Source organism: Passer domesticus, chromosome Z, assembly GCF_036417665.1.
Source record: "Passer domesticus isolate bPasDom1 chromosome Z, bPasDom1.hap1, whole genome shotgun sequence".
NCBI classification, from domain to species: Eukaryota; Metazoa; Chordata; class Aves; order Passeriformes; family Passeridae; genus Passer; species Passer domesticus.
The window spans coordinates 43465535-43490276 of NC_087512.1; the positions used below are offsets into that span (position 1 = coordinate 43465535).

General features: G+C 39.1%; 1 long non-coding RNA gene across 17 annotated transcripts in view; it reads left to right on the top strand.

Moving 5' to 3' along the window:
* Positions 1 to 24742, top strand: part of LOC135291496 (uncharacterized) — a 60522-nt gene that overhangs the window by 16597 nt on the left and 19183 nt on the right. For 9 of the 17 annotated variants that reach the window (XR_010354299.1, XR_010354295.1, XR_010354306.1 and 6 more), the window contains 6 exons: positions 2085 to 5512; positions 7237 to 7331; positions 7596 to 7716; positions 11435 to 11572; positions 19567 to 19730; positions 22455 to 22601. This is a non-coding gene — a long non-coding RNA (uncharacterized LOC135291496). Of the gene's footprint in view, positions 1 to 2084; positions 5513 to 7236; positions 7332 to 7595; positions 7717 to 11434; positions 11573 to 19566; positions 19776 to 22454; positions 22602 to 24742 lie in introns of all 17 variants that reach the window. The other 8 variants (XR_010354308.1, XR_010354297.1, XR_010354296.1 and 5 more) reach the window with 8 other exon arrangements.

Consider the following 24742-nt stretch of genomic DNA (forward strand, 5'->3'; position numbering starts at 1 on the left):
CTCAGCAACTCAGGTCATGGCTGCTTCTATTCCTTTAAGGCACCTACATCATTATAAACATTAAGTAAGGAGAGAAGCTTCAGCAGAATTTGTCCCTACTGCTATATCTAAGATAGCTATGCTAGGACTCTCAACTGGATGTACATGGTATGGTTTAAGTATTATCCCTTTGGTTAATTGCCATGCATTCAGTCCAGCTACAAGGAAGGCAGAAGTTGGTCCGAAGCATAGCCAGCTCATCAGAAACCAGCTGATCAGAAACCAACTATTGCCCTGAAATACTTATCACAGTATGAAAGTGTGTTAGGTGTAAGTCAAAGTAGTATTTCATTGGGCACTAATGAAGTCAGATTTATACTGCTGAATAGACAGTGTATTTACTAGGCTTAATTATAATTACAGTATGTGCAACTACCATTTCTTCCCCACTTTACCATTAATGACAAGAAAGTGCGACCAAGAGGAGGTGTTCTCTGATCAGTGGTTTTAGAATTGCAATTCTATATATTGCCATCAACACAGTGGGAAACTCTGACTTTTCATATCACAGAAAGGAAAAAAAGGAAGCAAAACACAACTGCCTCCTGCCTTAGTCTGTCCAACTGGATTTCCTAATATTTGCAGCTTTGCAGATGCTAATATGCTAAGCCTAATGTTTTATTTCTGCTGACAGAGTACAGCAATTTTTTTAAGGCTGATAGGAGTTAGAATATACCTTCTACCATTTGACTCAAAAACATTCAGGCTAGATTAATTGACTATTTAAATATTCAAATTTACAGCTTAGACAAGTAGGTTGTTGCATGGGGTGATGCTAAGCACTGAGATGCCTGGATCATGGAGAGTGACCAGCATATGCAGTAAGTTTTTAAGCTGGCTGGAGTTCTTGCATCTCTTCCTTCTAATCCATATGCAACTTTTTCTGTTCTCCTTAGTATAGTATTCCTCCTGTTTAGCATGGAAATGCCAAGCTCATACACCCACAGATTTTTGAAAAATAGATCTGTAACTAGTCAGAAGCTTCTGCTTATTGCAGGGAAGTGTGATTTCTTCCTGTTGTGTCAACTCCTGCTGTGCCAGAATGATCTTTGAGATTCAGAGGGAAAATAGCAGGGGCTATTTTAAACGTTGTAATGTTAATCAAAAGCTACCATCCAGTATCTAGTTCTAACTGAGAACAGTATCAAAGTATTTCTGATTCTTTCTTATAAACCTCTGCTTTTCCTATGAGCCAGAAATTTATATGAATTTGTCATAGTATTGACTTTGTGCTTCTCTCTTAGGACATAGTTTCACAATGTGAAACAGTATGTGAAACAGCCTCCAGATAAAAGCACTTAAAGATTATAACTCTGTCTTTTTTCATGGAGTAGTGCTCATCAAGAGTACCTTCAAATAGTGGCTAATAATAAATAATCAAACCAAGACATCTTGATGTATTTCTAGTGTTCAGGTGCCAAACTGCAAAGATAGATTGGCAGTGAAATGTAATGATGTATAAATATTGGAGTATATTAAATAAATATGTTGTAGATGTTCAAATTCAATTAGAATAGATCAACTTTAGTTAATAAGATCTATGCAGATTATTTAGGCTGGTTGAAGGTTGTCATGTATGTTTATTTCTTAAATTAGGGAAGACTCCAGCAGAAATTTAAGTAAGGATCCCAGCCATTTTTGCTCTTCTCTAAAGGCCTTCAGACTTCAAGCACAGTAAATATGTATATTTAGTGCAGTACTTTTTTGCAGCACTGATAACTTTTTTTAACCTTATGTTGATGTTAGATAAAAGAAGGTTTGTTGTGTATGAGATACTGCTTTTCATTGCTGTGCAGCAATGAACATATTAGCCTGGAACTCTATGAAGATGGATTCTCAGCACAAATGAATATTTTTAAGTGTCTCAATCTCACTTCTCTTTCAGAGAAGTCCAAGTAATTTTATTTCTCTGGTATGATACATCATAGGATTTTGAGGTACTCACATGCTAAAGAAGCAGCAAAAATATTTAATATTGAAAGCAAAATTTTATTGTTTGCACAGAAGAGCTAGCAGAGGATCATTATTCTCTCTCTATGTTGCAGATATTCAAGGATGTTGAAATAAATCTCCTATAATAATGTGAGAAGAAAAATACCCACACACGGTATATTTCCTACAAACTTTCTTAGTTTCATAACATACAAAAAGAAAACTGTAGTTTTGTTTATCTGACATACCAGTATATTTTCACAATGTTTTAAAATATTAACAGCAGTATTTCTGAAATATTTCTGTCCTAGGACAATTTCAAATAAGTAAGTAGTGTTTTCTGCCGCTACAAGCGGTCATATTGCTAGCACACTTCTTTTAATTCACTGTTTGTTCACTTTTATTCACTTATTATTGTGAGTTTAAATTACACACGTTTTCCTCTGAAAATAGAATGTATGAAATTGTTTTGCCCTGTGTCTTAGACTTAAACAGTTGCATAGTATTGAAGTTCTTTGGTTCTTTATGTAGAGATAACAAACTCCTCAGATGTCATGGTCTTTTTCCTTTGAAGAAAATGGAATAGTTATTTTTAAACCAGTAACATAATTAAAAAGCACTGTGAACTTCCTTTCAAATGATTCCAGTTTAATTTGTCCATATAACTTCTCTGTTATTTTTATCACTTGTTAAAGACACATGATTTGTGATAATTATTATTATGGAATGCTGTTTTTGAAGAAATGCATTAGATTTCTGAAAGTGATTGCATACAATAAAAGACTTTCTGCCTCTTGGGGTTCATTCATAACCAAAACATAAGTTGAAAAAACTTTTGTTCTTTTAGACACCTCTTAAAATGTCTGTATCACAGAGGCAATTCTGCTTTGTCTTGCCCAGTTGACTATTTCCAGAAGAGACCTTGGAGGAAGGGCAAGTTTCTGCATGGGTAGTTTTGGGAAAATCACTAAAAACTTGTGCTTAGGCCCCTAAATAGTGGTTAAACAAGAAAAGAAAAGAAAAGAAAAGAAAAAAGAAAAGAAAAGAAAAGAAAAGAAAAGAAAAGAAAAGAAAAGAAAAGAAAAGAAAAGAAAAGAAAAGAAAAGAAAAGAAAAGAAAAGAAAAGAAAAGAAAGAAAAGAAAAGAAGAGTCCGTATATACAGTAATGTCCTTTACTAATTAAATGGTTTACATTTGTGCCGTGTGAATGAATCATTATCATAATTCTTTTATGCAAACCCAGGAAAGAGAAGATAAATGCTGATTCTCTTACCATTGAGTTCACTTTAACCAGAGATCTCAAATGTTTTAGCTTTTTGGGGAATCCATGGCTCTATGCGTTAGCTTTTCATTGCATTTACAATAAGACATATGTAATCAGCATGAAAATCCAGTGCCTTCTTTATCTGAGTGTTGTGTAAGTAAAAAGCTGACCTCACTTGGATGCTTTCACAATTTAATTCTTTGAAAGTAGAATGTGCATTCAAGGGACATATTAGTGCCCATGTCTCTGCTGGTGCGTTGAAATGAGCTGGGAAGCCTAGCCTGGCAAGGCTGTTGAATGTAGCATTTAGGGCTAGCTACAGGATCAGTTCATCTGAAAGCCTTGGTGATAGGCGGGTCCACCTTCACATCCCCCCACTGTTCCCAAGTCCTGAACTTTAGAATTGTAAAAAAAAACAAAAAAAAACAACTTCTTAATCCTATTTACCAGAGAGCAAATGAGTGAAGTCCAGCATAGCAATACACCCTGAAATACACATCAAACCGGGATATATACATCACAGGCATCAGTGGGGAAGAGGATTCTGCCAGCACAAAAGCAGTGAACTTGGTATGGGTTGTTGGTGCTTCTTGCTCTTATTGTAATAGGTGCTGGATTCAGAGCATTCTTCTTCCTCCTTGTCTGATGCTGCCACTAAGCAAGGGGGAAGGTTCTATTGCCATAAAAAAACCCTAGAAGGATCACGGGTGATTGTCTAATCCTGATTGAGAAAAGCTGTGAATTAGGGTTCCAGTTTCTAACCTCTGGAAATTTTTTAATTGGTTTGACTGGGATTTTTCTTGGTTTGGGTTGAGTTTTTTGGGGGGAAGGAGTGAGTGTCTTTTTTTGTTTGTTTGTTTGTTTTTTATTTGTTTGCTTTTAATTTTGTTTTTAGAAGTGTTTTGTCCAAAATCAAATTTTAATGTGAAATTTGTTCTATGAAGGACTAAGTAAACTTGAAGACATGCTATAGTCTTGATGTGTTCCAGAGGAACTAAGAACTGAGAGGAGTTTTAGTTGAAATCCTACTTTATAGTAGTTTGTCAGCTATTACAGAGAAAAACTATGGTATCATCCTTGCATCCTCTGGCCTATTCCTTTGAGAAATGATCAAAAGTATGATTTTATTGCATTGCAGACCTGGAGGCCCTTCTTCTTTTTTGAGTTCCAAATGTATGTGGGGTTTTTTTGGCAGCTTTCCATCCTATGCAGGTTTTGAAAGGATATTTGGCTGAAATTTAATTTTGTCTTGCAGCAGTATTTAATTAACCTTTGTCTCTCTGAGATGAAGATTAAAAACTGTCAGGAAGTCTGTTATTTATCTCGGTTTTCACAGGTAATTGCTAAATGGAGTTGACAAAGTACCCCATCAGAACACTGTCAATTTTGGTAGCAGTCTGTGAGGAACTCCTCAATACTAGTAAGTCTGTAGAGCAGACTTAAAAGTCTGTAAAACAAGCATAAACATCTCACATTGTGTGTTCAGCTTCTACTGATGACTCAAGCTCTTTTCCTACACAGAATGAAGTCAGGATTATTGGCTAAACTATACATGTCCTTTCTCACCAGGCACAGTACTGTAAGTACTTTTTAATGCATAATCCACAGCATAAGATACTGCAAGGAACAAGGCTGTCTCTGTTTACCTTACTTATTCTAGCCAGACCACATAAAAGGATGGATTAAAATGCTGAATCAAGATATCCTTAAATTATGTCACCATTATGTTACAGACCTGTCTCAGCAAAGATGACTCAGCACTTCAGTGGTAATTTCCTAAATTGTAACATAGTTATAGAATGTGGCATAGATTGCCCAGAAATTGCAGTGGAAGGCAGAAGGCAAGAGAAGTGATGCAATCGTTTTTCTTCCCCAGATTTCTCCTTGGTTTTTTGTTTGGTTGGTTTTGGCAGTCTCCCAAGACGTTTCTGTTCAGCTAAACACCAGGTACTTAGCCGCCAGTGTGCAAACTTCACTCCACTAACTTTCTGCTACTACAAGAAGTCATATTGCTAACACACTTCTTTTAATTCACTGTTTATTCACTTTCATTCACTTATTATTGTGAGTTTAAATTACATACATTTTCCTCTGAAAATAGAATCTATGCCATTGTTTTGCCCTGTGTCTTAAACTTACCCTCTGTCTTAAACTTGCCCTGTGTCTTAGACTTAGGCTCCATCGTCTCAAAAACTCTGAGGTCAACAGTCTGCTACTGATCTTGGTGACAAGTGCAAACCCAGATGGATTTTGTCAGCCACAATGGAACCATTCCAGGTAAACCATGTTTTAATAGATTGGAATCTTGCCTGCTTACTAATTCTTTTTACTGTAGTATTTGTGGAAAGTGGAAAGTGAGAGAATTCTTATCCAAGGAGAACAGTGTACTCAGTTGCCTAGTACAAATACATAAAGGAGGTAAGTAACAGGACCCATATTTTGCCTCAGTTGCAGCACTTCAATGTCCTGATGCAGCAAAACAACAGAATTAATTAGTCACATAATATGCTAATTACTTTCTTCTAAAAAGAGATTTGACTGCAGGACTTCATTTGGTCAGATAAAAATGCTCCTTAAATTTACGTATTTCTTCCCTTCCCTGCAAAAAAGCTATCAACACACACATGTTCACACAGACTTTCAAGGTATCTGTCTGTCATTGTTTAGACTGGTACTCCCAGTATTTTATGTACTTCTTGAAGCTGCATTTTACACTAAATTTGTCGTCGTTGGAGCATCAAGGCATTCCCAACCACTGTGCTGTTCCCCTCCAAGGCTACCTTGAAACATGTCAGCCTGGGAGTCCTGCAGTTTATCACCCTCAGCTCTTCAGTCTTCACTATTTTGCAGCAGATTTAAGTGGGTTGATTTTACATATTTTGACTTTTTTACAGCACTTTACTTTTTTACACGTGTCTTTTGGCTTTTCAAGAATAAATCTGGGCAATTTCTACTGTCTTCCCAAGCTCTGTATCTCACAATGTGTTACATAGAGCAATTTTAGTTGCTGCATTCATGTCCTGCTTCATTATTCATAGCATGTGGTGTTTTTCCCACTAGTCACATAAACCAGGAACAGATGTCTGTTAAAATCTGCAAATGTTCTTTCTTAATGAAAATGAAGACAATAGCACCTGTTGGCTTACAGCTGTGTGCTCCTTACCTTCAGATACTTCTTAATACATAAAATACATATGAAGTTTAAGGAATACTAAGTAAGTCTGCAGATGGAAGGCTGAGAGACCTTGATAAATCAGAGGGCTTGGCAATGATCAGCTGTTGGAAGTTCAGCAAGGGCCAGTTCTGGATTCTGCACCTGGGAGGGAGCAACTCTGGATGAACTGGCAGAAAGGGGAATGACATGATGGAGCGCTGCAGAAATGGATGTGGGGGCCCTGGTTGATGGCAAGTTGAACAAGAGTCAGCAGTACCCTGGCAGCCTGGGGGGCCAACCCTGTCCTGTCCTGGGGTGCATTAGCCACAGTATTGCCAGCCAGGGTGATGTAGGGGATTGTCCTGTTCTGCTCTGCACTGGGGCTGCCTCACCTCAAGTGCTGGGGCTTTAGGCAGTTTTGGGTGCGAAAACATAAAGTAATTAGGGGCAAAGGAGGGCTACAGGGATGGTGAAGGGCTTCAAGGAGAAGCCATATGAGGAGTGTCTGAGGTCATCTGCTTTGTTCTGGCTGAAGAAGAGAAGACTGAGACCTCATTGTGGTCTTCTACATTCTCATGGGGGTAGGTGGAGGGGCAGGCACTGATCTCTTCTCTGTGAGGAACAGTGTCAGGGCTTGAGGAAATGTCTTGAAGCTGTGCCAGGAGAGATTTAAGCTGGATATGAGGGAAAGGTTGGACTTGTGATTCCCTTCCAACTCAGAATATTCTTTGACACTACATATTTTTACTGAGTCCTTTACTGTCTCCATCTTTCCTTTACTTGACACTAAGCTCTGAAGCCTGGCATTGCCCAGTTTGGAAAGTACTCTAATACTTGGATTCTTTAGTCACTTCACAGGTGCACAGAAGGAAGACCAGAAAGAAGCTTAAGGAATAGAAAATGGGAAGATATTTTAAAGTAACTAAATAGTGAAACTAGTAGGTAAGAAATGCCTTTTTCCTGAATGTATTTGTGGCAAGAAAATCCCTGTCTGAAATCGTGGTCTTCTCTGTCTCTGCCCCATACCATTCCCATTGTTTCTCAGATAACAGCTTTGTTGATCATAGGAAGTATTAGTCTAAAATCTTTAAAGAGTGCTTGTGCAGCACTACTGATTTTCTATGTATTGCTGTATGTTATGTAGAGTACCAGTCTTATGCTACACCTGATACATGCCCTACAGGCAGAAAAATTTGTATATTTCAGGTTCATCTGCAAAAAAACCAACCAGAAAACCCAAACCCCAGCCTCCCCACTTCTCTCTCAAGATACTAATTTTCCATCAAATACCATGCAACTTTTGTGTGAAGAACTGGACATTACAATGGTATGTTGTAACTTTTAAATTAATATTATAAACTTCCTTTCTAATGCCAGTGAATTAGACTGCCATTTGGGATTTTTTTTTCAGATAATAAAGCAGAAAAAGAAAATATTACAACACAAAGCTTACTTTTTATAGCCCTGGCCAAATGTTTTTTCTTCAGATACAGTTCTCAGGATCACACATGTTGTGCTACAGGAGAAGATCTCTTAGCATTGCAGGGTCAAAAATAGCTCTCTTTTCCCCTTCCTCAGTCTGATCAGGAGCAAAAGGATTCTTTACAAGGAGTGATTTTTTACTACAAGCTCTCATAAGCTGTACTCATAGAAATTATGCAGTCTCACATGAATGATGGAAGAGTAGAAGTAGTTCTTTATACATACATTTTAAATGGGAAAATTAAGTTTTCTATACATAAAAATCCTGTTCACCTTAGATTTGTAATGACATTTAAGCAACATAGGTGGGGATCAGACCAGGGACTTTGTTTTTCATGCTGTATATGTTATACAATGACAAAAATGTGGAACATTTACATTCTTGTCAAACACATCCACTTAGTGAGATGGAGCAGAGCTTCAGAATCTCTTGAATGCATTCAGGCCTTACAACCAGAAATTAATTGCCTACTGCAGTGGTTTGGATTCTTTTCAATAAACTCTTCAACACAATTTGAAAGAAATCCTGTTAACTATAGTGAGTCTTTTTCTGTAGAGAATGAGTTTTTGGGAAACAGGGAATATATTTCTCAGTCTGTTTGAGCACAGAACTGTGAACCAGTATAAAATGACCAGGTTGTATCTAGAGCAGATCATGTAGTGCCAATTCTGAGGATTTTGTGGGTGTGTCTGGCTGAGTTTATGGTGTGTAGGTGTTGATTTTGTGTAACCAGTGATATTGGGTAACCCTGTAACCAATATGAATTGAATAGGTTGGGCAAACTCAGTTCTCCTAAGCAAGACACCTGAGCTTTAAAGCCTCCTGAATGACCCAAGAAGAATGATGAAAGAGTGAGTAAGTCAGAAAATTAATATAACCCAGACAGCTGTCCAGGAAGCTGCTCTATTACTTCCCCTCCTCAGCAGGATAGTGGGGGAGAAAATCAGATTAAAAAACCCTTGTGGATCAAGACAAAGTCAGTTTAATAATGATGGAGCAAAGGCTGTGCATGATAGCAAAGGAGAACAAAATATATATTATCTCCATCTCATCAGCAGGCTATGTCCAGTCAAGTAAGGCTTCAGAACACATAGCAGTTGTTCCAGATGATAAACATCTAAAGAACTAATTCTTCCCACCCATTTCTCTTATCTTTTATTGCTGAAGAGATGTCATAGTTTATGGATTATTCCTGGGTCAGTTTGTCTCAGCTGTCCTTGTTGAAGGACATCCTTGAGCGAAGGGCAGCCTTGAGTGAAGGGCATCCTTGATGCTGTGGGAGCCTTGCAACCAAAACACTGCTATGTCATCAACCCCGTTCTAGCTCCAAATACAAAGTACAACATTATCAGAACTGCTGTAGAGAAAATTAAGTCTACCCCCTACAAACCCAATACACCATCTGAACATGATACTACAGTGAGTCACTTGTGGGATATTTGTTTGAACTAGTTTTGGTTCAGTCTCTACCCTCCTAGTCTTGTGAAAGAAGAAATGTCCCTGGCAGTTCAGACAAATTAGATTCCTAGAAAATCCAAAAATTAACTTAAGCCTATAAAATGAATATACCCTTAAAGGAGAGAGAAATTAGCTGTAAACAGTGTTTTCTACATATGCTGTTTGGAGTAGCATAGCTCTGTAAGAGGCTGCAATATAGGGAAGAATGAGTAGATCCATATCCTGGAGTCAAATGTACTACACTGTAATCAAGTGAGGTCTGTTCTTTGTTTGAGAGTAGCTCCAAGAACATGGGAAAATTATTGCGGTAAGTAACTAAAGAAATGTTGTGTAATGTGGTGGTATCTGGACCAAATTGCTATCTAGCTGTACAAACTTAATACTGCCCATATGCATGAACACTGAAGTCCCCAAGAAATGCAAATGCAGTCTGCATTCAGCAGAGTAGGACCACAGTATGCACTGGGGAGCTAGAGCTGTAGAGAACTTTCTAGCTGGTGCATGAGTGAGATCAAGATAAAAAGTGCTGACCTTTTGGAATTGTCAATGATCTACATATTTTTCTGTAGAAAGTGCTGGAGTACACGTTAAAAAATGTATCTGAAATAGCCTGCAAATTATTGTGAAGCAAAATATTTTGTAACCTGAAAAATATATGTAGAGGTCCCAATTTAATATTTAACATAGCAGCTTCTTATCTTGTGTCTAAAGCATACTCATTTTGATCTCTCATGACAGCACAAAGAATTTTTAAGTGAGAATTTTTCTCACTGGGAGCTGTCAAACAAGACTTAATATGCTCTGTTAGCTACTCCTTATCCCACACAGTTATATCCTCAAACATGAGACTATAATCATGCTGAGCCAAAAAAGTTTGCAAGTCTCACTTGCCTGAATTCATCAACTACCCTGTGTGCCTACACAGCAAACAAATGCATATTTCAAAGATGTACACTGTGTCTTTTTACCCTACTCTCTTTAACCCCAGTAAGAAGAACAGGACTTAGCCTGTTAAGGTTTTTTTCAGATCAATCAGTCTTTTGATGCATAGCGTTACCATCTTGTACAAGTAGTGAACTGCTTTAATGGGGAGGAATGACAGAGCTGCTGATGCCAGTTCTGGTGGCATGGATATGAATAAGGGGCCTTCAGAGCAAGTGTTTACCCATGGGAGGTCAGGAAATAGGGAAGACTGGATGCTAAGGTCATGACAGCAAGGATTTAATGTTTTACTGGGTAGCAGCCAATGCTACACCTGCATGAATATATAAAGCCTAATTCTCGAACTAACAGCATTGAGATGTCTCTCCCAGCACCTCATCTGTTACATCTGCTTTCAATTCCTAAACAGCCAGGTGCATCCAGGAAGACTAAAGTGACTGATTCATCTAAGCTGTTAGCAGAGACAGAACTGTGATGCCTGATCAGTCTGATTATTTGCAGTTCTCTGCACATGCATAAGGAAAGCTCTACTGTTTTTCTACTTTTATAAGCTTTCCAAGGGTGTTCCCTACAAAAGCATCACAAACAGATCACAGTGGTTTATTTCTGGTGAGCTGTGACCTCATTACCCCAGCAGAGGGAAATCTGGAGACATTGTCAAAGCAGATTCAGTTTTACAGAAGTAAAACCAGCTTGATGTCATAAATATACCAGAATTAGCTAGTGAATGCCTTCCTTTTCAATTATATGACTGCAGAAAATTATTAGCTGATGTTTTTGCTTAGTATGCATTAGGAAATATTGGTTTTTATGCTGCACTCCTGAGTAGTATCTGGAGCCTTAAATTCATTAGTGGTGTCACTTGACTTCCTATAAAAATTACATCTGTTTTTTTAAGGTATTCATACTTCTAAGTGTTATTGATAGAAGTGTGATATAGTATTGGGCATTTTTTCCCCTTCTTCTTTACATATTTTACATGTGCCAAAAGTAGATAACTGTTCTTCACAAAAAATAAAGTCATGCTTTATTTTTTATATTAAAAGCATCAGGTTTTATAGAAAGGGATATATATTACTTAATGAAAATTCTTCTGGTGCTTAATAGAAAGTTATTTTGTGGAAAAAAATGGTGGGTTTTTTCCTTTATTTTCTCTCTCAAGTTTTCATCTCCTGCAGAAACAAGAGAAAATATAATAGTGTCTCCAAAAGGGAATTCTGCTGACCTACCTATGGTGGATAGTAACAGGAACTTCAGATGCCTGAGAAATGTATAAGTGACCAAACTCTCTAATGTAAAGGTAATCATGAGAAAAAAAAGATTCCTGATTAGTCAGGAGAGTGAGAAAGAATAATTACTTGATTATTATTGAATGTATTGAAACTAGAACAGAACCACAACTGAATGGCTTAGGACAAATTTTATCTCATTGTTCTAAAGGAAAAGTCTAGGATTATTCTGAACTGATAGGAAATAAAATATTTGCAGAAACAATGAACTACAGACTCCTACTCAATTTATTGAGCAAGTCTCCATAGCCTTCTAGGCAAGTCCTTACCACAAAACTGCACTCCAGAATTTGAAATTTCATTTTAATACAACTAGTTCCAAAAAGGAAAAATAAACATGTAAGAAATGGAAACAGATGCACACTGCTACTTGAAGCTCAAGAATGCTGACTCGCCATCACAAGGAACTTCAACTCCAGTGGTTTATTTCTCTTCCTTCCTCAAGCCTTCCCCACAGACTGTTGACCCCAGCACTGCAGGAGCATGCAGTGCAAACATATATAACTTTTCCCTATTCTCCTCAGTTCATAATATAAGCTAAGATCATCAGCAGTTTATACATGTCAGGCTGGAAGCAGTGGTAGGAGTGTAAAGGATATGCCATCCTCACTGTAGAAGTGATTGGTCCATGAACAGCTGACTACAGAGCAAAACTACTGTTTTTTATTTGCTTATTTAAGAGTTAATTTTAACCTTAGTCAGTTCCTTGGTTTTGTCAACTGTGGCTTTAGAAGCAGTCTCATCAACTTCACAACCACCAACTCTGGGGGGGGGACATGACATGGGGAAGACACCAGGGGACAGGAAGGCAGGAACTGCTGGCTTTAGTTTTGCCAGGAAGCAAAACTTTGCAAAACTTTGACAGAGCAAAACTTTGCTCTGTCACTGTAGCCAGCAGCAGGGCAGTGGACCATGCTGATTGTGGGGAATGGGAGATGCTTCTGTGCCTGCAGCTGAGCCTACTGCAAATACAGTTTAATAATATCTTTCTATACAGCATGTGAACTACATAATTTGTCTCACGGATAAACTGTCCCAGCAGTCTATAGCAGTTTGTGTCACTAGTCAGCTGTTCTGCAGAATACCTTGGTAATCTTCCTAGCCCTATTCACAAGTGCCTTCTAGGTGTGAAACTAAAATATTGAACTCAGAAACTGTGTGTTTGAACACCATCTTTAGGATTTCAATGTTAAACTCTTCATCATAAGTACATACATCTGCACTGAGCTAAAGATACAGATGAAAAAAACCCAAAGTACACTGAAAAAGTATATAGTTGTATTCTAATTTTTTTAAAGAGAAAAAAAGAGCAACTTGATTTTTAGAAGTGTCTGAAGTTCTGTAATGGTGGAATGACTTTTAATTTTCTTAAGCAAGTTGACTTTACTCGTGAGACCTGGAGCACTGGTCAATACAGAAAAGCTTTGCTACAGGGTTCTCTGCCAGATTCCTATAACCTGTGTATCTGTGAAGTTTTTCTGTTATGTCAAAGCTGAGGTCCTTTTACAGAGAGATGCTCTTTTCCTGTGACTTGTTATCTGGCCTGCATAGTAGGGCATACTGCAATGTGCTTATATATAATTGAGAATAAACACAGACAATTCCTGATTTTGCATATGTGTCAGCTAGACACATTGGCCTTTTTAATTGCGGCTTCACACTGTATAGGTGATGAAGGTGCCACGTTTATGAAAATAATCATGAGAAAAACATCTTATTTCTGTATCACCTAGAAACAGTTAACCATGAAATTATCAAAAAATGGGTTACAGGTGAGTCAGGGGAAGAGGAAGATTTTACATCTGGCAGAGCAAACCATTGCCAGGCTAAGTCAGTATATTTATTTTGTTGGTGGCTAAGTATTTAGGATAGAATAGTGCTTACTCCACATTTGTTGGCAGGAAACAATCTTGTCATGTGGAAGTACCACAAAATTAACCAGGATGTGCAGTTTAAGATACAACAGCTAGATAACAGGCCTTCCTAACTCACAGTGCTAACCAGAGTTTTGAATTATCTCTACAAGGAATGAGTGTTATATGTGTTAGCACTAACGCTATATGTGGTCCCACAAGATAAGTCTTTGCTGTCTGGGACAAAGCCTATATCTGATCAGCATTTCAAACCTATCTGCAAGTACTAGGTCAGCAGGTTAATTGGAAATTTGTGACTGGTTTGACAATCCAGGAAAACTAGAGTAATGTCTCACAGCTTTGTATTTGTAAGACGCAAGTATGTTGAGGTCAGTAAGTCACAGGCCTTACAGAAGCATCCCCAAATTTTTTCAATTCCTGTGTCAGCAGAGCACTCTTACTATTTACTATTTTGAGATTTACTGTCAGCAGGAAACCTCTAATGCAAAAAAACCCTGGGGCTTGTGACTGTATAATTCTAAACAGTGTAGCAATATATTTTGTAGCTTTTATCACTCTGATGCCTGAGGCTGACAAACTGCAGTTCTGTTAGGTTTACTTCCTCAAAATGATTTAGGAGAGGGTATTTGAGTAGTAGAGATGTTCAGAAGGCAAAAGAGAGTGAGTGGTCTGTGTCAAAAAAGAGAACTGAAAGTAAAGGGGTTTGCTTGGGCAGACATCTGATTCTGCTGCTTTCTTCCTGCTGCTGCTACTCTTTTCCCATGCAAAGCAACAGGCTCCTTCTGCACAGTGATTTGCTGTTCCTGTAGCTCTCCCATTGTTTCTGGCATATCTTTTCCAGCTGTTGCTTGGCAAGAGCCTTCCAAGAGCACACCCTGTCAGTGTCTCAGTCTCTAGTGGAATGTTTGAAATATGTATGCTTTTGGAAAGGTATAATGGTGGTCCAGGCAGCCCCTTGATGGTAGCTTCAGGCAAAAAAGGACAGTGTGTCTAATACCCAGTCCACATTTTGTGCTCTTACTATATACCACAGAACACAGTAATGCTTTCAAAATTTCTTATCTCTTTCATTAAAGAGATTTAATTTCAAAACTGAAAATATAGTTTAAGCCCTTTTTCTTTAAATTTATCTTCCTCATTCTCTATGGATTATTAAGGCTGGTTGTCTTTAACATCATGAGGCAGATACCATAAATTGTTAGGGAACTAAATATGTTCATGTTGAGATGCAAAGTTCCTCTCTTTGTTTCCAAGCTTACTGCCTCATGCTAGGCCAGATTCTTTAATCAAGAAATGCAAAGGAGTAAAAAACCGTTGTGGTCCATCCAAAGACAAACTGATGCTTTAAGTCATATGCTTTTAAAATCTGCATTTACACTTCCTTTAAAGACTTACCCAATTTTCTGTCTGTAGAATTTTTCTGCCACATGAGAAATTGTTTCCAGTACATGTTCCATGCTGCAACGTACCTTATTTTTCAATAACTCTACATAGAAGAGTTAGTTCTTGCTTCCTGCTGAACTTGCTCTGTAGCTTTGGGCTGTTTGGAGTAAACCTGTTTCCTGTCCCCTCCTTAAAACTCCATTAAATCATCAGCTTCTGTTCTTAGATGTGTCATATTTGGTTAGCAAAATGGAAACAGATTGAATTCTGTTGTATAAGATTTCCTTGGATATGATCTGTGTATGGAGAAAAAAGGATCTGCTGCCTTCACTATCAGAAACTTGCTCAGGGCAACTTAAAAATTTATTTTCAAAAATCATATCTCATGTCTTGGAAGAAGATAAATGTGGGTGACAAGAGTGAATGGCTGTTAGGTGAAACATATTTAATTTCCCCATTTTAATCTTATATGGTAACATTTAGTGCTCAATTTTTAACAGTTCTGCTGGGAATTCACAGTAAGAAAGGACACATTTTGGTGGGACAATGTCATTATTCCATCACTGAGCATGATCTTGGCCCAAAATATTGATATCTTTGTCCATCGAGATAAACAACTCCATTGTTGCTTGGATTCTCTGATCTGTATCCTTTTTAATATTTTACTGCAACATAGGCACCAGAGAGCTAGTTCCTCACATTTTCTTTCTTCATCCAATGCCACAGGGTCAATTTCTGCTAATAATGCAACAAATCTTATGATTTAATTTGTCTCCAGATTTATAACTGTTTTCTTGATGTTCATAAAATTCACATTTTTCAATAGCTTCTGAATTTTGCCTAATAAAATTAGAGAACAAATTGTTTGGCTTGGGGTGTTTTATTTTGGTTTCATATAGGGTCTTTCGTTTGTTTGTTTTTGCTTTTTCCTTTCTAATCTTATAGATTTGAAAGAAAACTGCTACACTGAATATGCAACACTTGTGAATTACCTAAGATACTGTTTTGGAACAAATTATTATGACATTCATGACCTTTTCTCCCTTGTTAAGTTGCTAAAGATTTTCCTGACAAATCTGAAATGAGTACATTTCTGCATGTACTTGTGTATTGTCAGACACGTATTTGAGAATATGGAGAAGCTTGTGCTTCAGCAACCTACTCAGTGTGCTTTCATCTAGCATTTTTACAGGCATGGAAAATATCTCTTTGCATACATGAGAGTAATTAAATCTCTTGTTTGCAGTAGCATTTTTTTGCTGACTGAGAGGTCCAGCATTAGGCAGTTTTGCTTCACTCTGTGAAAAAACTTGCCAGTCAACAGAACAGCTGACTTAAGGCACTAAACAAATAAAGCCTTTACTAAGTGAATGTTTTTCTGCCTTTCTGTACATATACTTCATTGTTTGAGTAAAAGCTACATGGGACTGTTTACTGGGCCTTTCTTCTGCCTTAGGACTTGGGCTCATGAAATATCAGTTTCCCTCCTTTAGTCTTCTAGAAGAAACTCCTTACTGATACCATTTGTGCATGGATGGCTCTGCCTGAGCTAGGCAAAAATCACTTTTTTCTTTAGCAAAGGGATTGGAAGGGCAGAAGTGCTTTGGTGCCTCTGAACAAGAGAAATGTGACACACTGGATCTCTTGATGTAGTAAGGGAACAAGGAAGAAGAAAAAGTAGATTTGGCTTGTTTGAGGTTATTCTAACAACATTGTGTAGTAAAATAAGGAAATACAACGTAAGGAGATTATGAGTGGAATGTACGTCAAATCTACCAGATATGGGTAGATAATACACTTTTGAAGAAGGCAGGTTATTTTCAGATGAGAAAGCACACTGGAATGAACATTCCCTCATCTAACTCCTACTTTTTAGTAGCTTTCTTCTAAGGAATGTTTTTTCATTGGGAAGGATTCCCAAGAGCTATTTCTAGGAGAAATTATAGAGAAACCATAGTGGTTTTCCTTTAAACTACCATTTAATTACATCAGATGCCACCTACAATGTACTAAGCCATCTGGCTTAGTACATTATAAGCTGGCTTATGGAAAAAAAAGAAAACTAGATTAACACCAGTTCAAAGCTTGGACTGGCACACCTATCACCTAGAGAAAAAGCTATGGTGATGTTAAAGTTATTCGTCCAGCAGTTATTGTTCACTGTGGGCATCAGTTATATTCTGTAATAGAATGGAAAGGGAGCACAAAGGCTTCATATTTCACATGTCTTTACGACTGGTGAAAGAAAATCATACACTATTTCTGCATAAACATTTCCCAATTTGGCCTGTTATTACTTTCACAGGAAATTATGCCACAACCTAAAGGCACTAAATTTTTGGGGGTTGAAAAAGGGAAATTCCTTGTATTTTTGATCTGACTCCAAAAAATTATGTCTTATCTCTTGTTTTGTTGGTTAAGATTTCCCTGGAGAGCTTACACTGACTATACTGACTATACTGACGATTCAGAGCCTATTGAAAATGGTGGTCTCAGACAAAGCTGGAACCTCTAGGCATGATTCTAATTAAAAAAAAAAAAAAACAAATTCACTGCGTGAATGAATTTGTAGATATCCTAAGGCCCTTGTTTTCTCTTGAGAGTCATCTTAAGTATATTAATTACTTAACAAGCATGACATTGCAGTAGTAGTCTGAAGATCGCTGCTAATACACTTCTCTGTCCCATTGTTTGCTACCTGTCCTTGAGGGAATACATGACTATTCATGCATGTAAGTCAGGATGGCAGCCCACCCTTCTGACATTGTTTGAAAGTTTAGTTGACTTGAGCAGTTAATAAAGATTTATAGTTGAGCAGAGATTTCAGAAATGTACCAACCCCATTATTAGCTGGGGACACTATACTCTTGTATTTTGGGTTTGCTTCTAAGTGGAAAGGAAGAGTGGAAAAACACAGAAGAGGTCAGAATGACCTGATCTGACTCAGTTCCTCTCAATTTTTGTCCTACACTTCTTCCTCCACAGTCCCCAAAAATGTCAACAAGAAATAGTCTCCAAGTTTCACTTCAAATAGCTCTCCCTTCTCAATCTGCTGTTAATTTAAAGCCAACATTACAGTATTCATGCTTGCACATGGTAGAGATTTACTTAATTTAGTAAGATTGATAACTATCTTTATAGATTTTTGTTAAAACAGATATGTAGCCTGGTACTGAAAGTGTAAAAAAGCCACCCCAACAGCAACTAAAGAAAAGAAAAAGCAAATCAAACCAAAACTACACTTTTCACACTCTTGGGAGGCACTTATTTTTCTAACCCTCTGGCTCCTATTTTGACATAGCTCTACTTTTCTGTCAGCATATTCTTGCAAATACATCACAAAAGGTGTGCAACACTTTCAGAAGTGCCTGTAATTAGGATTCACTGTTTATGGGAGCACCAACAGCTGAGAGGATATGTGGATCACACGCATTTCTTTCTTACTGCATTTACTACTATGAGTCATGGAAAAGAAATTAATGGGTGCTCCAGCATGTTTTCCAAAACTGCAGCAGCCAAGTTCCTTTTGGTAGCAATTGCTTGCTTACATATGCTTATTGTACATAGACAGATTAATTTTGATCTACTTAAATGCAAAGGGAGAATATCTTATTAAAGACAGAGAACTCAAATGGAGGAATACCAAATATAGGTGCCTTGTGTGTCTCATCAGCTACTGGCCAATGAATGTATGCTTTTCACCAAGCTGTTCAATCCTGGCTCATCATGATAAAACTATTTTAAAACCCACATATGAATGACAGAAAAGAAATGAGAGAAGCCTGACTATCCCTGATGGCATTTGCCCATTGTTATTTCCTTTTGTTTGCATCCTTATATATAGGTTTTCATTGTGAAGGTTGGAAATTTTTGTTATTAGTAGCTACAGGCTGCATTTAGTCCTTGTTTTCTCTTAGCTGGCATCAGGCTCCACGCAACCCTCAGCCTCACAGCTGAGTTCACAGCTGTCCTGTGATCTTGCTACATTGTGCCTCATAGATTCATTCTTATGAAATATACTGCTGGAGTGCTGTTTCCTCATCCCTAGTAAAACTCTTACCTAAGGAATCAAAAGCACAAAAAGAAAATACAGAAAAAGAATTATGTATACTTAGGAGGTTGACCTGCAGAAGAGGTCAGAGATATTGAGGAAATCACCATATTTTGCAGAGCATACTTGAAGTACAAGTGCAAAAGCACTATCTACAGTGCTATTGCTTTGTAAGTCCCTGTGCTCTGTCATGGAGTTGGAAACTCCTAACATTAAACTTCCTTGCATCTTTCCTCAAGTGTATAACCACTTAAGTACTCAGTTCATAGATTGAGTATGGGTAATCAAGGCTCCTTTAAGTTTCCACCCCAATATGCACCACTTCCTGAGACCTGCTAGCCTGAGGAAGCTCTCTTACAGTAGATAGGACCCAAGAGAAGCTTGCTCGAAGGAGATAATGATCTGTGGAAATAACACTAGCATCAGAGGTGAAGATGTTTCACCAAAGATCAGTGTTCTAGTAGCTGAAATATTTCTCTGCAGAGCAGTTTTTGCCAAATGCTTCATTGCCATAATGAAGAATGCCTTAATTATATGAGCAAGAGTTAACCCTAGAGTATGTAGTTGCTGGTAGCTTATCACACTTATGGGACAGTGTACCTATTATTGTAGTTCCAGATGTGTTGTTCATATGCTCATTTACTAATCTTCTCCTTCTCTCCCCTGCTATTTTTTTCCTCTTTTTTTTCTGTCTCAGAGGTTGAGAAAATAGAGTTGTGCTTTGCACTGTCCTTTTGTGGTCATGCACAGAGGAACTGGAAAAAGGGACACACACCACAAGGTTCTGCAACAACACCAGAATAAAATAGGACAAAAGAAAGCAAACAGAAAATCACCATGAAGAGCATGTGGATGAAAAAAGTAAGGGAATATTAGAGCATGGAGACAAGCAATAAAGAGAATAAGGTAACTGCAGTAGCAGACTAGACAGAGCTTTGGCCACAGGGGCAGATCTGTGAGGAGAGGAGAGTTGAGAAAGTGTCTACTTCTGATGCTGCTGACCCAAGCTCAGAGCTGCCAGTCAGACTGCAGCAGAACTTTAAAAATGCTCCTGTTCTGGTGCTTTTGTCCAAGCCTCTTCAGTACATTTTGTTCAATGCAGCTTGAGGAGAAGATGGAACTTTTTTTGTCATTGTATGAGGAGTTTGGGAACAAATAGGTTGGGGGAGAAACCAATTGCTGCACAGATATCTTGAAGATTTTCATGCTACAGACTGGCATAAGGCAGTGGGTTTTATAGGGAAATGAAATGCATGTGTGACAATTTTCATGCTCTATACTTGCAGCGTACCTTGCTCTGGTTATTATATTACAGAGTGCTAACTTTATTTTTTCCTTCCTGCGGGGAGTACATTCCCTATCTGTGTGATACGTGTACCTGACACCTTCTAACAATCCAAGGTGTGCAGACACACGGAGTGAAGGGAGGGGAAAATTGGGCTATGTGTAAATTGATGGAGCAATGTACCAAGCAGTCACGCTGCCACCATTTTCAGTGTGCAGGAAACAGCCAAGACAGCAGAGCTGCATGAAGCACAGAGCAGCTATTCCCTTTGTAGCTGAATGGAATAATACCTTCAATGTAAGTGGCTTCATCAAGAATTGCAACAATGCCCTGTAGATTGCCTAGGCAGCTGCCTCATTAACATCTGCTCTCAAAATGCTTAATGTATCTGCAGAGCTGGTTTCCTATCCTAAGTGAAATTTTGGAGAAAAATGCATATGAGCTTTCTGTTACATGCATATGTACATTCCCCGGGCTGAGGGATGGGGAACTTTCTTTTCCTGGTGTTGGTAGGGAACTTCTACATGTGGTACTAGAAAACAGCTTGTCCTCATGGAGCAGCATTTCAAGGCAAAGCAAATCCAGAGGCCCAGAGTGGGAAACACTAATTCACTGCCATTCCCTAGTGGAGAGAGACTGGAGCCTTCCCAAAGGGAAATGGCAGTATCAGAGCAGCATGAGGCCCCTTGGGATTACTGCAGATATGATGTGCTCTCTGTGTGGCTCACTCCTTATGCTTTGTGCTGTTCATATATGTTGGTCCTGCATATCCTACACTGCTATGATCAGCTTTAGAACAGGAAAGATGCAGTGGGATGTGAGAACAAAGCATTGCCGGAAGACCTGAGACGAGGCTGGAAGGCTAGTTGTGCTCTCTTACTACTCAGTAACATCTCATGTAACTGCTCTCAGAAGCAACTTAGAGACAATGAAGCTTTGAAAACCAATACCAGGCGGTAGCATGACCTGAGAACCGGGCATGCTTATACATGTACTGCTTTGTCCTGTGTACACTCTTCTCGTACAACATGTTTCAAAAACAGTATATTTCCTATCTAGTTCAGAATTACCTTTATTCCACCTAGACAGAATAAAGGTGGCTGCACAAGCAGCTCTTTGAATTTATCTATAGGGAAATAATGGAGATTAAAGATGTCAAAAACCAAAAATGGTTTCAACGGTGCCTGCCAGGTCAGCTGCTCGCCAGGTCTAAGATGAGACAAGAGATCAAGAATTCAGCCAGACTTGTTGGAAAATGTTAGTATCACAGTGTGAATAATGCATTTTCTTCTGCCTCATCCATATTTTTGTGCTAACTAGGGCTTATTTCTGAGAGCCAAATGCAGCAGAAAATGTGTAACTTTTTCTTGGTCGTGCACATATTTGTTAGAACTTTTTTGTCTATTGCTGTTGGGGAGGGAGGAAAAAGCACTGTCACTAGTTATTTCTTTGGTTTGATCCTCAGAGATTTGGGACAGTCTTAAGGGACATACAGAGAAGCTTTTGTATTTCTGAGGTGGTAAATATCTTAGGGCAGTAAAATGTTTCTTTTCAGTGTGTCTGGTGGGATATGGGTTGTTTCTGGGTGGAACTGGTACTAAAATGCCTGAGAGCAAGGCTCATAGCTAGAAGTAAGGAGAGACAGTGCAACAGGAGGTAGGACTGCCAGCAGAAAGCCACTGGCAGTGCCAGGTAGGATTTTCAGCTTTAACTGAAGCGAAAGATTAGAGCAGACAGTAATATGGCACATATGGCACTGTGTCAAACAAGCAACTCTGTTTTACCCTTTAGAAGAGAGCTTTGCTGCTTTTTTTGCCTCTCCTTTGAGCTGAGGATTCCGTGAACGTCATCACAGAGCTAATCATAGCGGGTGCTAAACTCCGCCTGTGCTGCCGAAAGGCACAGCCCAGGGGAAGAGGGGCTCAAGTGCAGATGGGCACACAACAGGAGTCCTGGTCTCACACTACTCAACCCAACCACCCACTGTAAGCTGATGTGTAGCAAAAGTTTATCAAGTGTTTGGGATCTATTGGGTAATGTCGCACTAGGGTTTTTCTTAATTTACATTATTTTTCAGGACTTCAGACCATTTTAAAACAGACAACCAAATGCATAGTGATAAATGGAGTTGCTCTGCATGAGACAAGTCTCTGAGAAGCTGCAGTGTGTTCTGCAATGGCAAGAAAGCAAAGTCAAGGGGGAGAAAAAAGCATATACAGTTTTATAATCCTGGTCTTGATCCATGCGTTTCTATTGTTCTCTTGGAATGAGAAATCAGTGTGCTTCTCATCTGTTCATAGTGCCTTCTTCCTGAGAGACATGCAGAGGAACAAGGACAGCAGCACACCGAAAGACTTACATGGTGACTCCCACCACCACTGGCAGTATGTCAGAGAACCTCTGAACACTTGAGATTGTGCATCAGTTAAAATCACCATTACTCAGAGGTAGGTCACCTGTTAATACGAATTTTGGTAGCAGACATCGTAGACCACCTGTTCCATGCAGTGTTGTGAAGAAAATTAAGCTTAGCACTCACCAGTTCACCTTGTCCAAAAGTGGATAATATCTGCCCACCATATTTTTCAAATAAGCTCTCAAGTATAAAGAAGAGCTTAGTAATAGGGGTGTATTGGGGTTGTTTGGTTTATCCAGCAAGGTTTTGATAGAAGGCGGGGACTGTGGGGGTGGCTTCTGTGATGCCAGAAGCTGCTCCCAACAGACAGTGCCAGTTCCAGCTGGCTCTCAGATGCACCCACTGCTGGCCAAAGCTGAGTCCATCAGGAACACTGGTAGCAACTATGTGACAGCATAATTAGGAAAGTGTAAAAAAACCCCACTGTGCAACAGCAGCTGGGAGAGAGGAGTAAAAATATGTGAGTTAAAGAACTCTGAAGACAGCTTGGTCAGTGAAGAAGGTGAGGAATGAGGTGCTGCAGGCAGAGCAGAGATACTGCTGCCCTACTGCTGCTTGTGAAGACTGTGATGAGGCAGGGTGTCCCCCTGCAGGCTGCCCCCTCAAGGATGTCCACAGTGGAGCAAGTATCAACTGCAGCTTGTGGAAGATCCCATGCCAAAGCAGCCTGAAGGATGCTGTAACTGTGGAAAGCCCATGCAAAAGCAGGATCTTGTCAGGACCTGTGGCACCATGGGGGACCACACTGAAGCAGTCTGCTCCTGAAGCACTGCACCCTCTGGAAGGGATACAAGCAGGAGAAGCTCTCACAGAGCTTCAGCCAGTGAGAAGGATCCATGTTGAAGAAGTCCATGGAGGACTGTCTCTCATGGGAGGCACCACTAACTGGAGCAGGAGAAGACTGTGAGAATTCATCTTGCTGAGGTGGAGGAGCAGCAGAGACATATGATTTAATAACCCCATTCCCTGTCTCCCTATGCCACGGGAGGGGAGGACACAGAGAATTTGGTGTAAAGCTAAGCCTGGGAAAAAGACTTAGCTAAATTAAACTGATGTCCCCAAACTGAGTCTCTTTTGCCTGTGATGGTAATTGCTGATAATCCTTCCTTGACCCTCTCTTGATGCATGAGCTTTTTGTTATATTTTCTTTCCACTGCCCAGCTGAGGAGTGGAGGGATAATGCACCTTTGGTGGGCACCTGGTGTCCAGCCAGGATCAACCTACCACAGCTGGCAAACTAACACAAGGGTCAAAAGTAGAGGGAATGGAGCTGGACAATATAACAGTTCTTCAGCGTTATGATTCCTCAGACTACATGGCACAGTGAGAAAATCTGATGGGGGAATCAGAGTTGAAAAAGACTCCTGCAACAAAGGCAAAGTTATTTCAGTTCATCAGTAGATATCACTATGTCTTCCATCTTAGTCACTTCTGCATCAAACCCATCCTGAAGGCAACTGCTGCTATTCAAGGTCAGTTTCCAGTTTTCTGTGAGATTAAAGAAATTAATGTCACTTAGCCTGCCATCTTCCTTCAGTCCTGATGGTGACAGTTGTACCATCTGAGACTTTCCAGATATCCATTTGTCAGTCCAGAAGGACAAGGTGTCTGTCTCTTCCTTCAGGGACCAGGTCTGGCACCACTCCCATTTTCCTCTATCTAGGCAGTTTTACCTGACCAAAGAAAGTGGAACCTGGAAGTGCAGTAGCTGCTGTATTTTCCTTTTTCACTCTCAAAAACTGCTGCCAAAGTTGGCTTGTATTTGTGGGCTTTTATTTTGAGACCTGTGTTCAGCCTCAAAGCAGCTGGACAGCTTCACTATGGGTCTGGCTTTTTGGAGAACTGCTGATTCTGTAACATACACCTTTTAGTGTACTTTCACTTCCAGGCAGGCTGGGATTTTTCTGTTGCTTCCCTTTACACATGAATGCAAACATCATGTTTGCTGATTAAAGAATCTCAAACAATCAAGATCAATATTGAAGCATTTAGCTCTGATGAGTACATGTGCCATGTTCACAAAAGCATTTCTCAAGTAATGACTCTCCCTGTAAGGAGAACAGGTGGTATGTTTTTCACATCTCTCTTCTCAGAGATAAGAGGTGAAGATGGCATTACATCAGTGCCAATGTTGTGTCATTGGGGCTGACTACGAGGATGTCTTACTGTTGT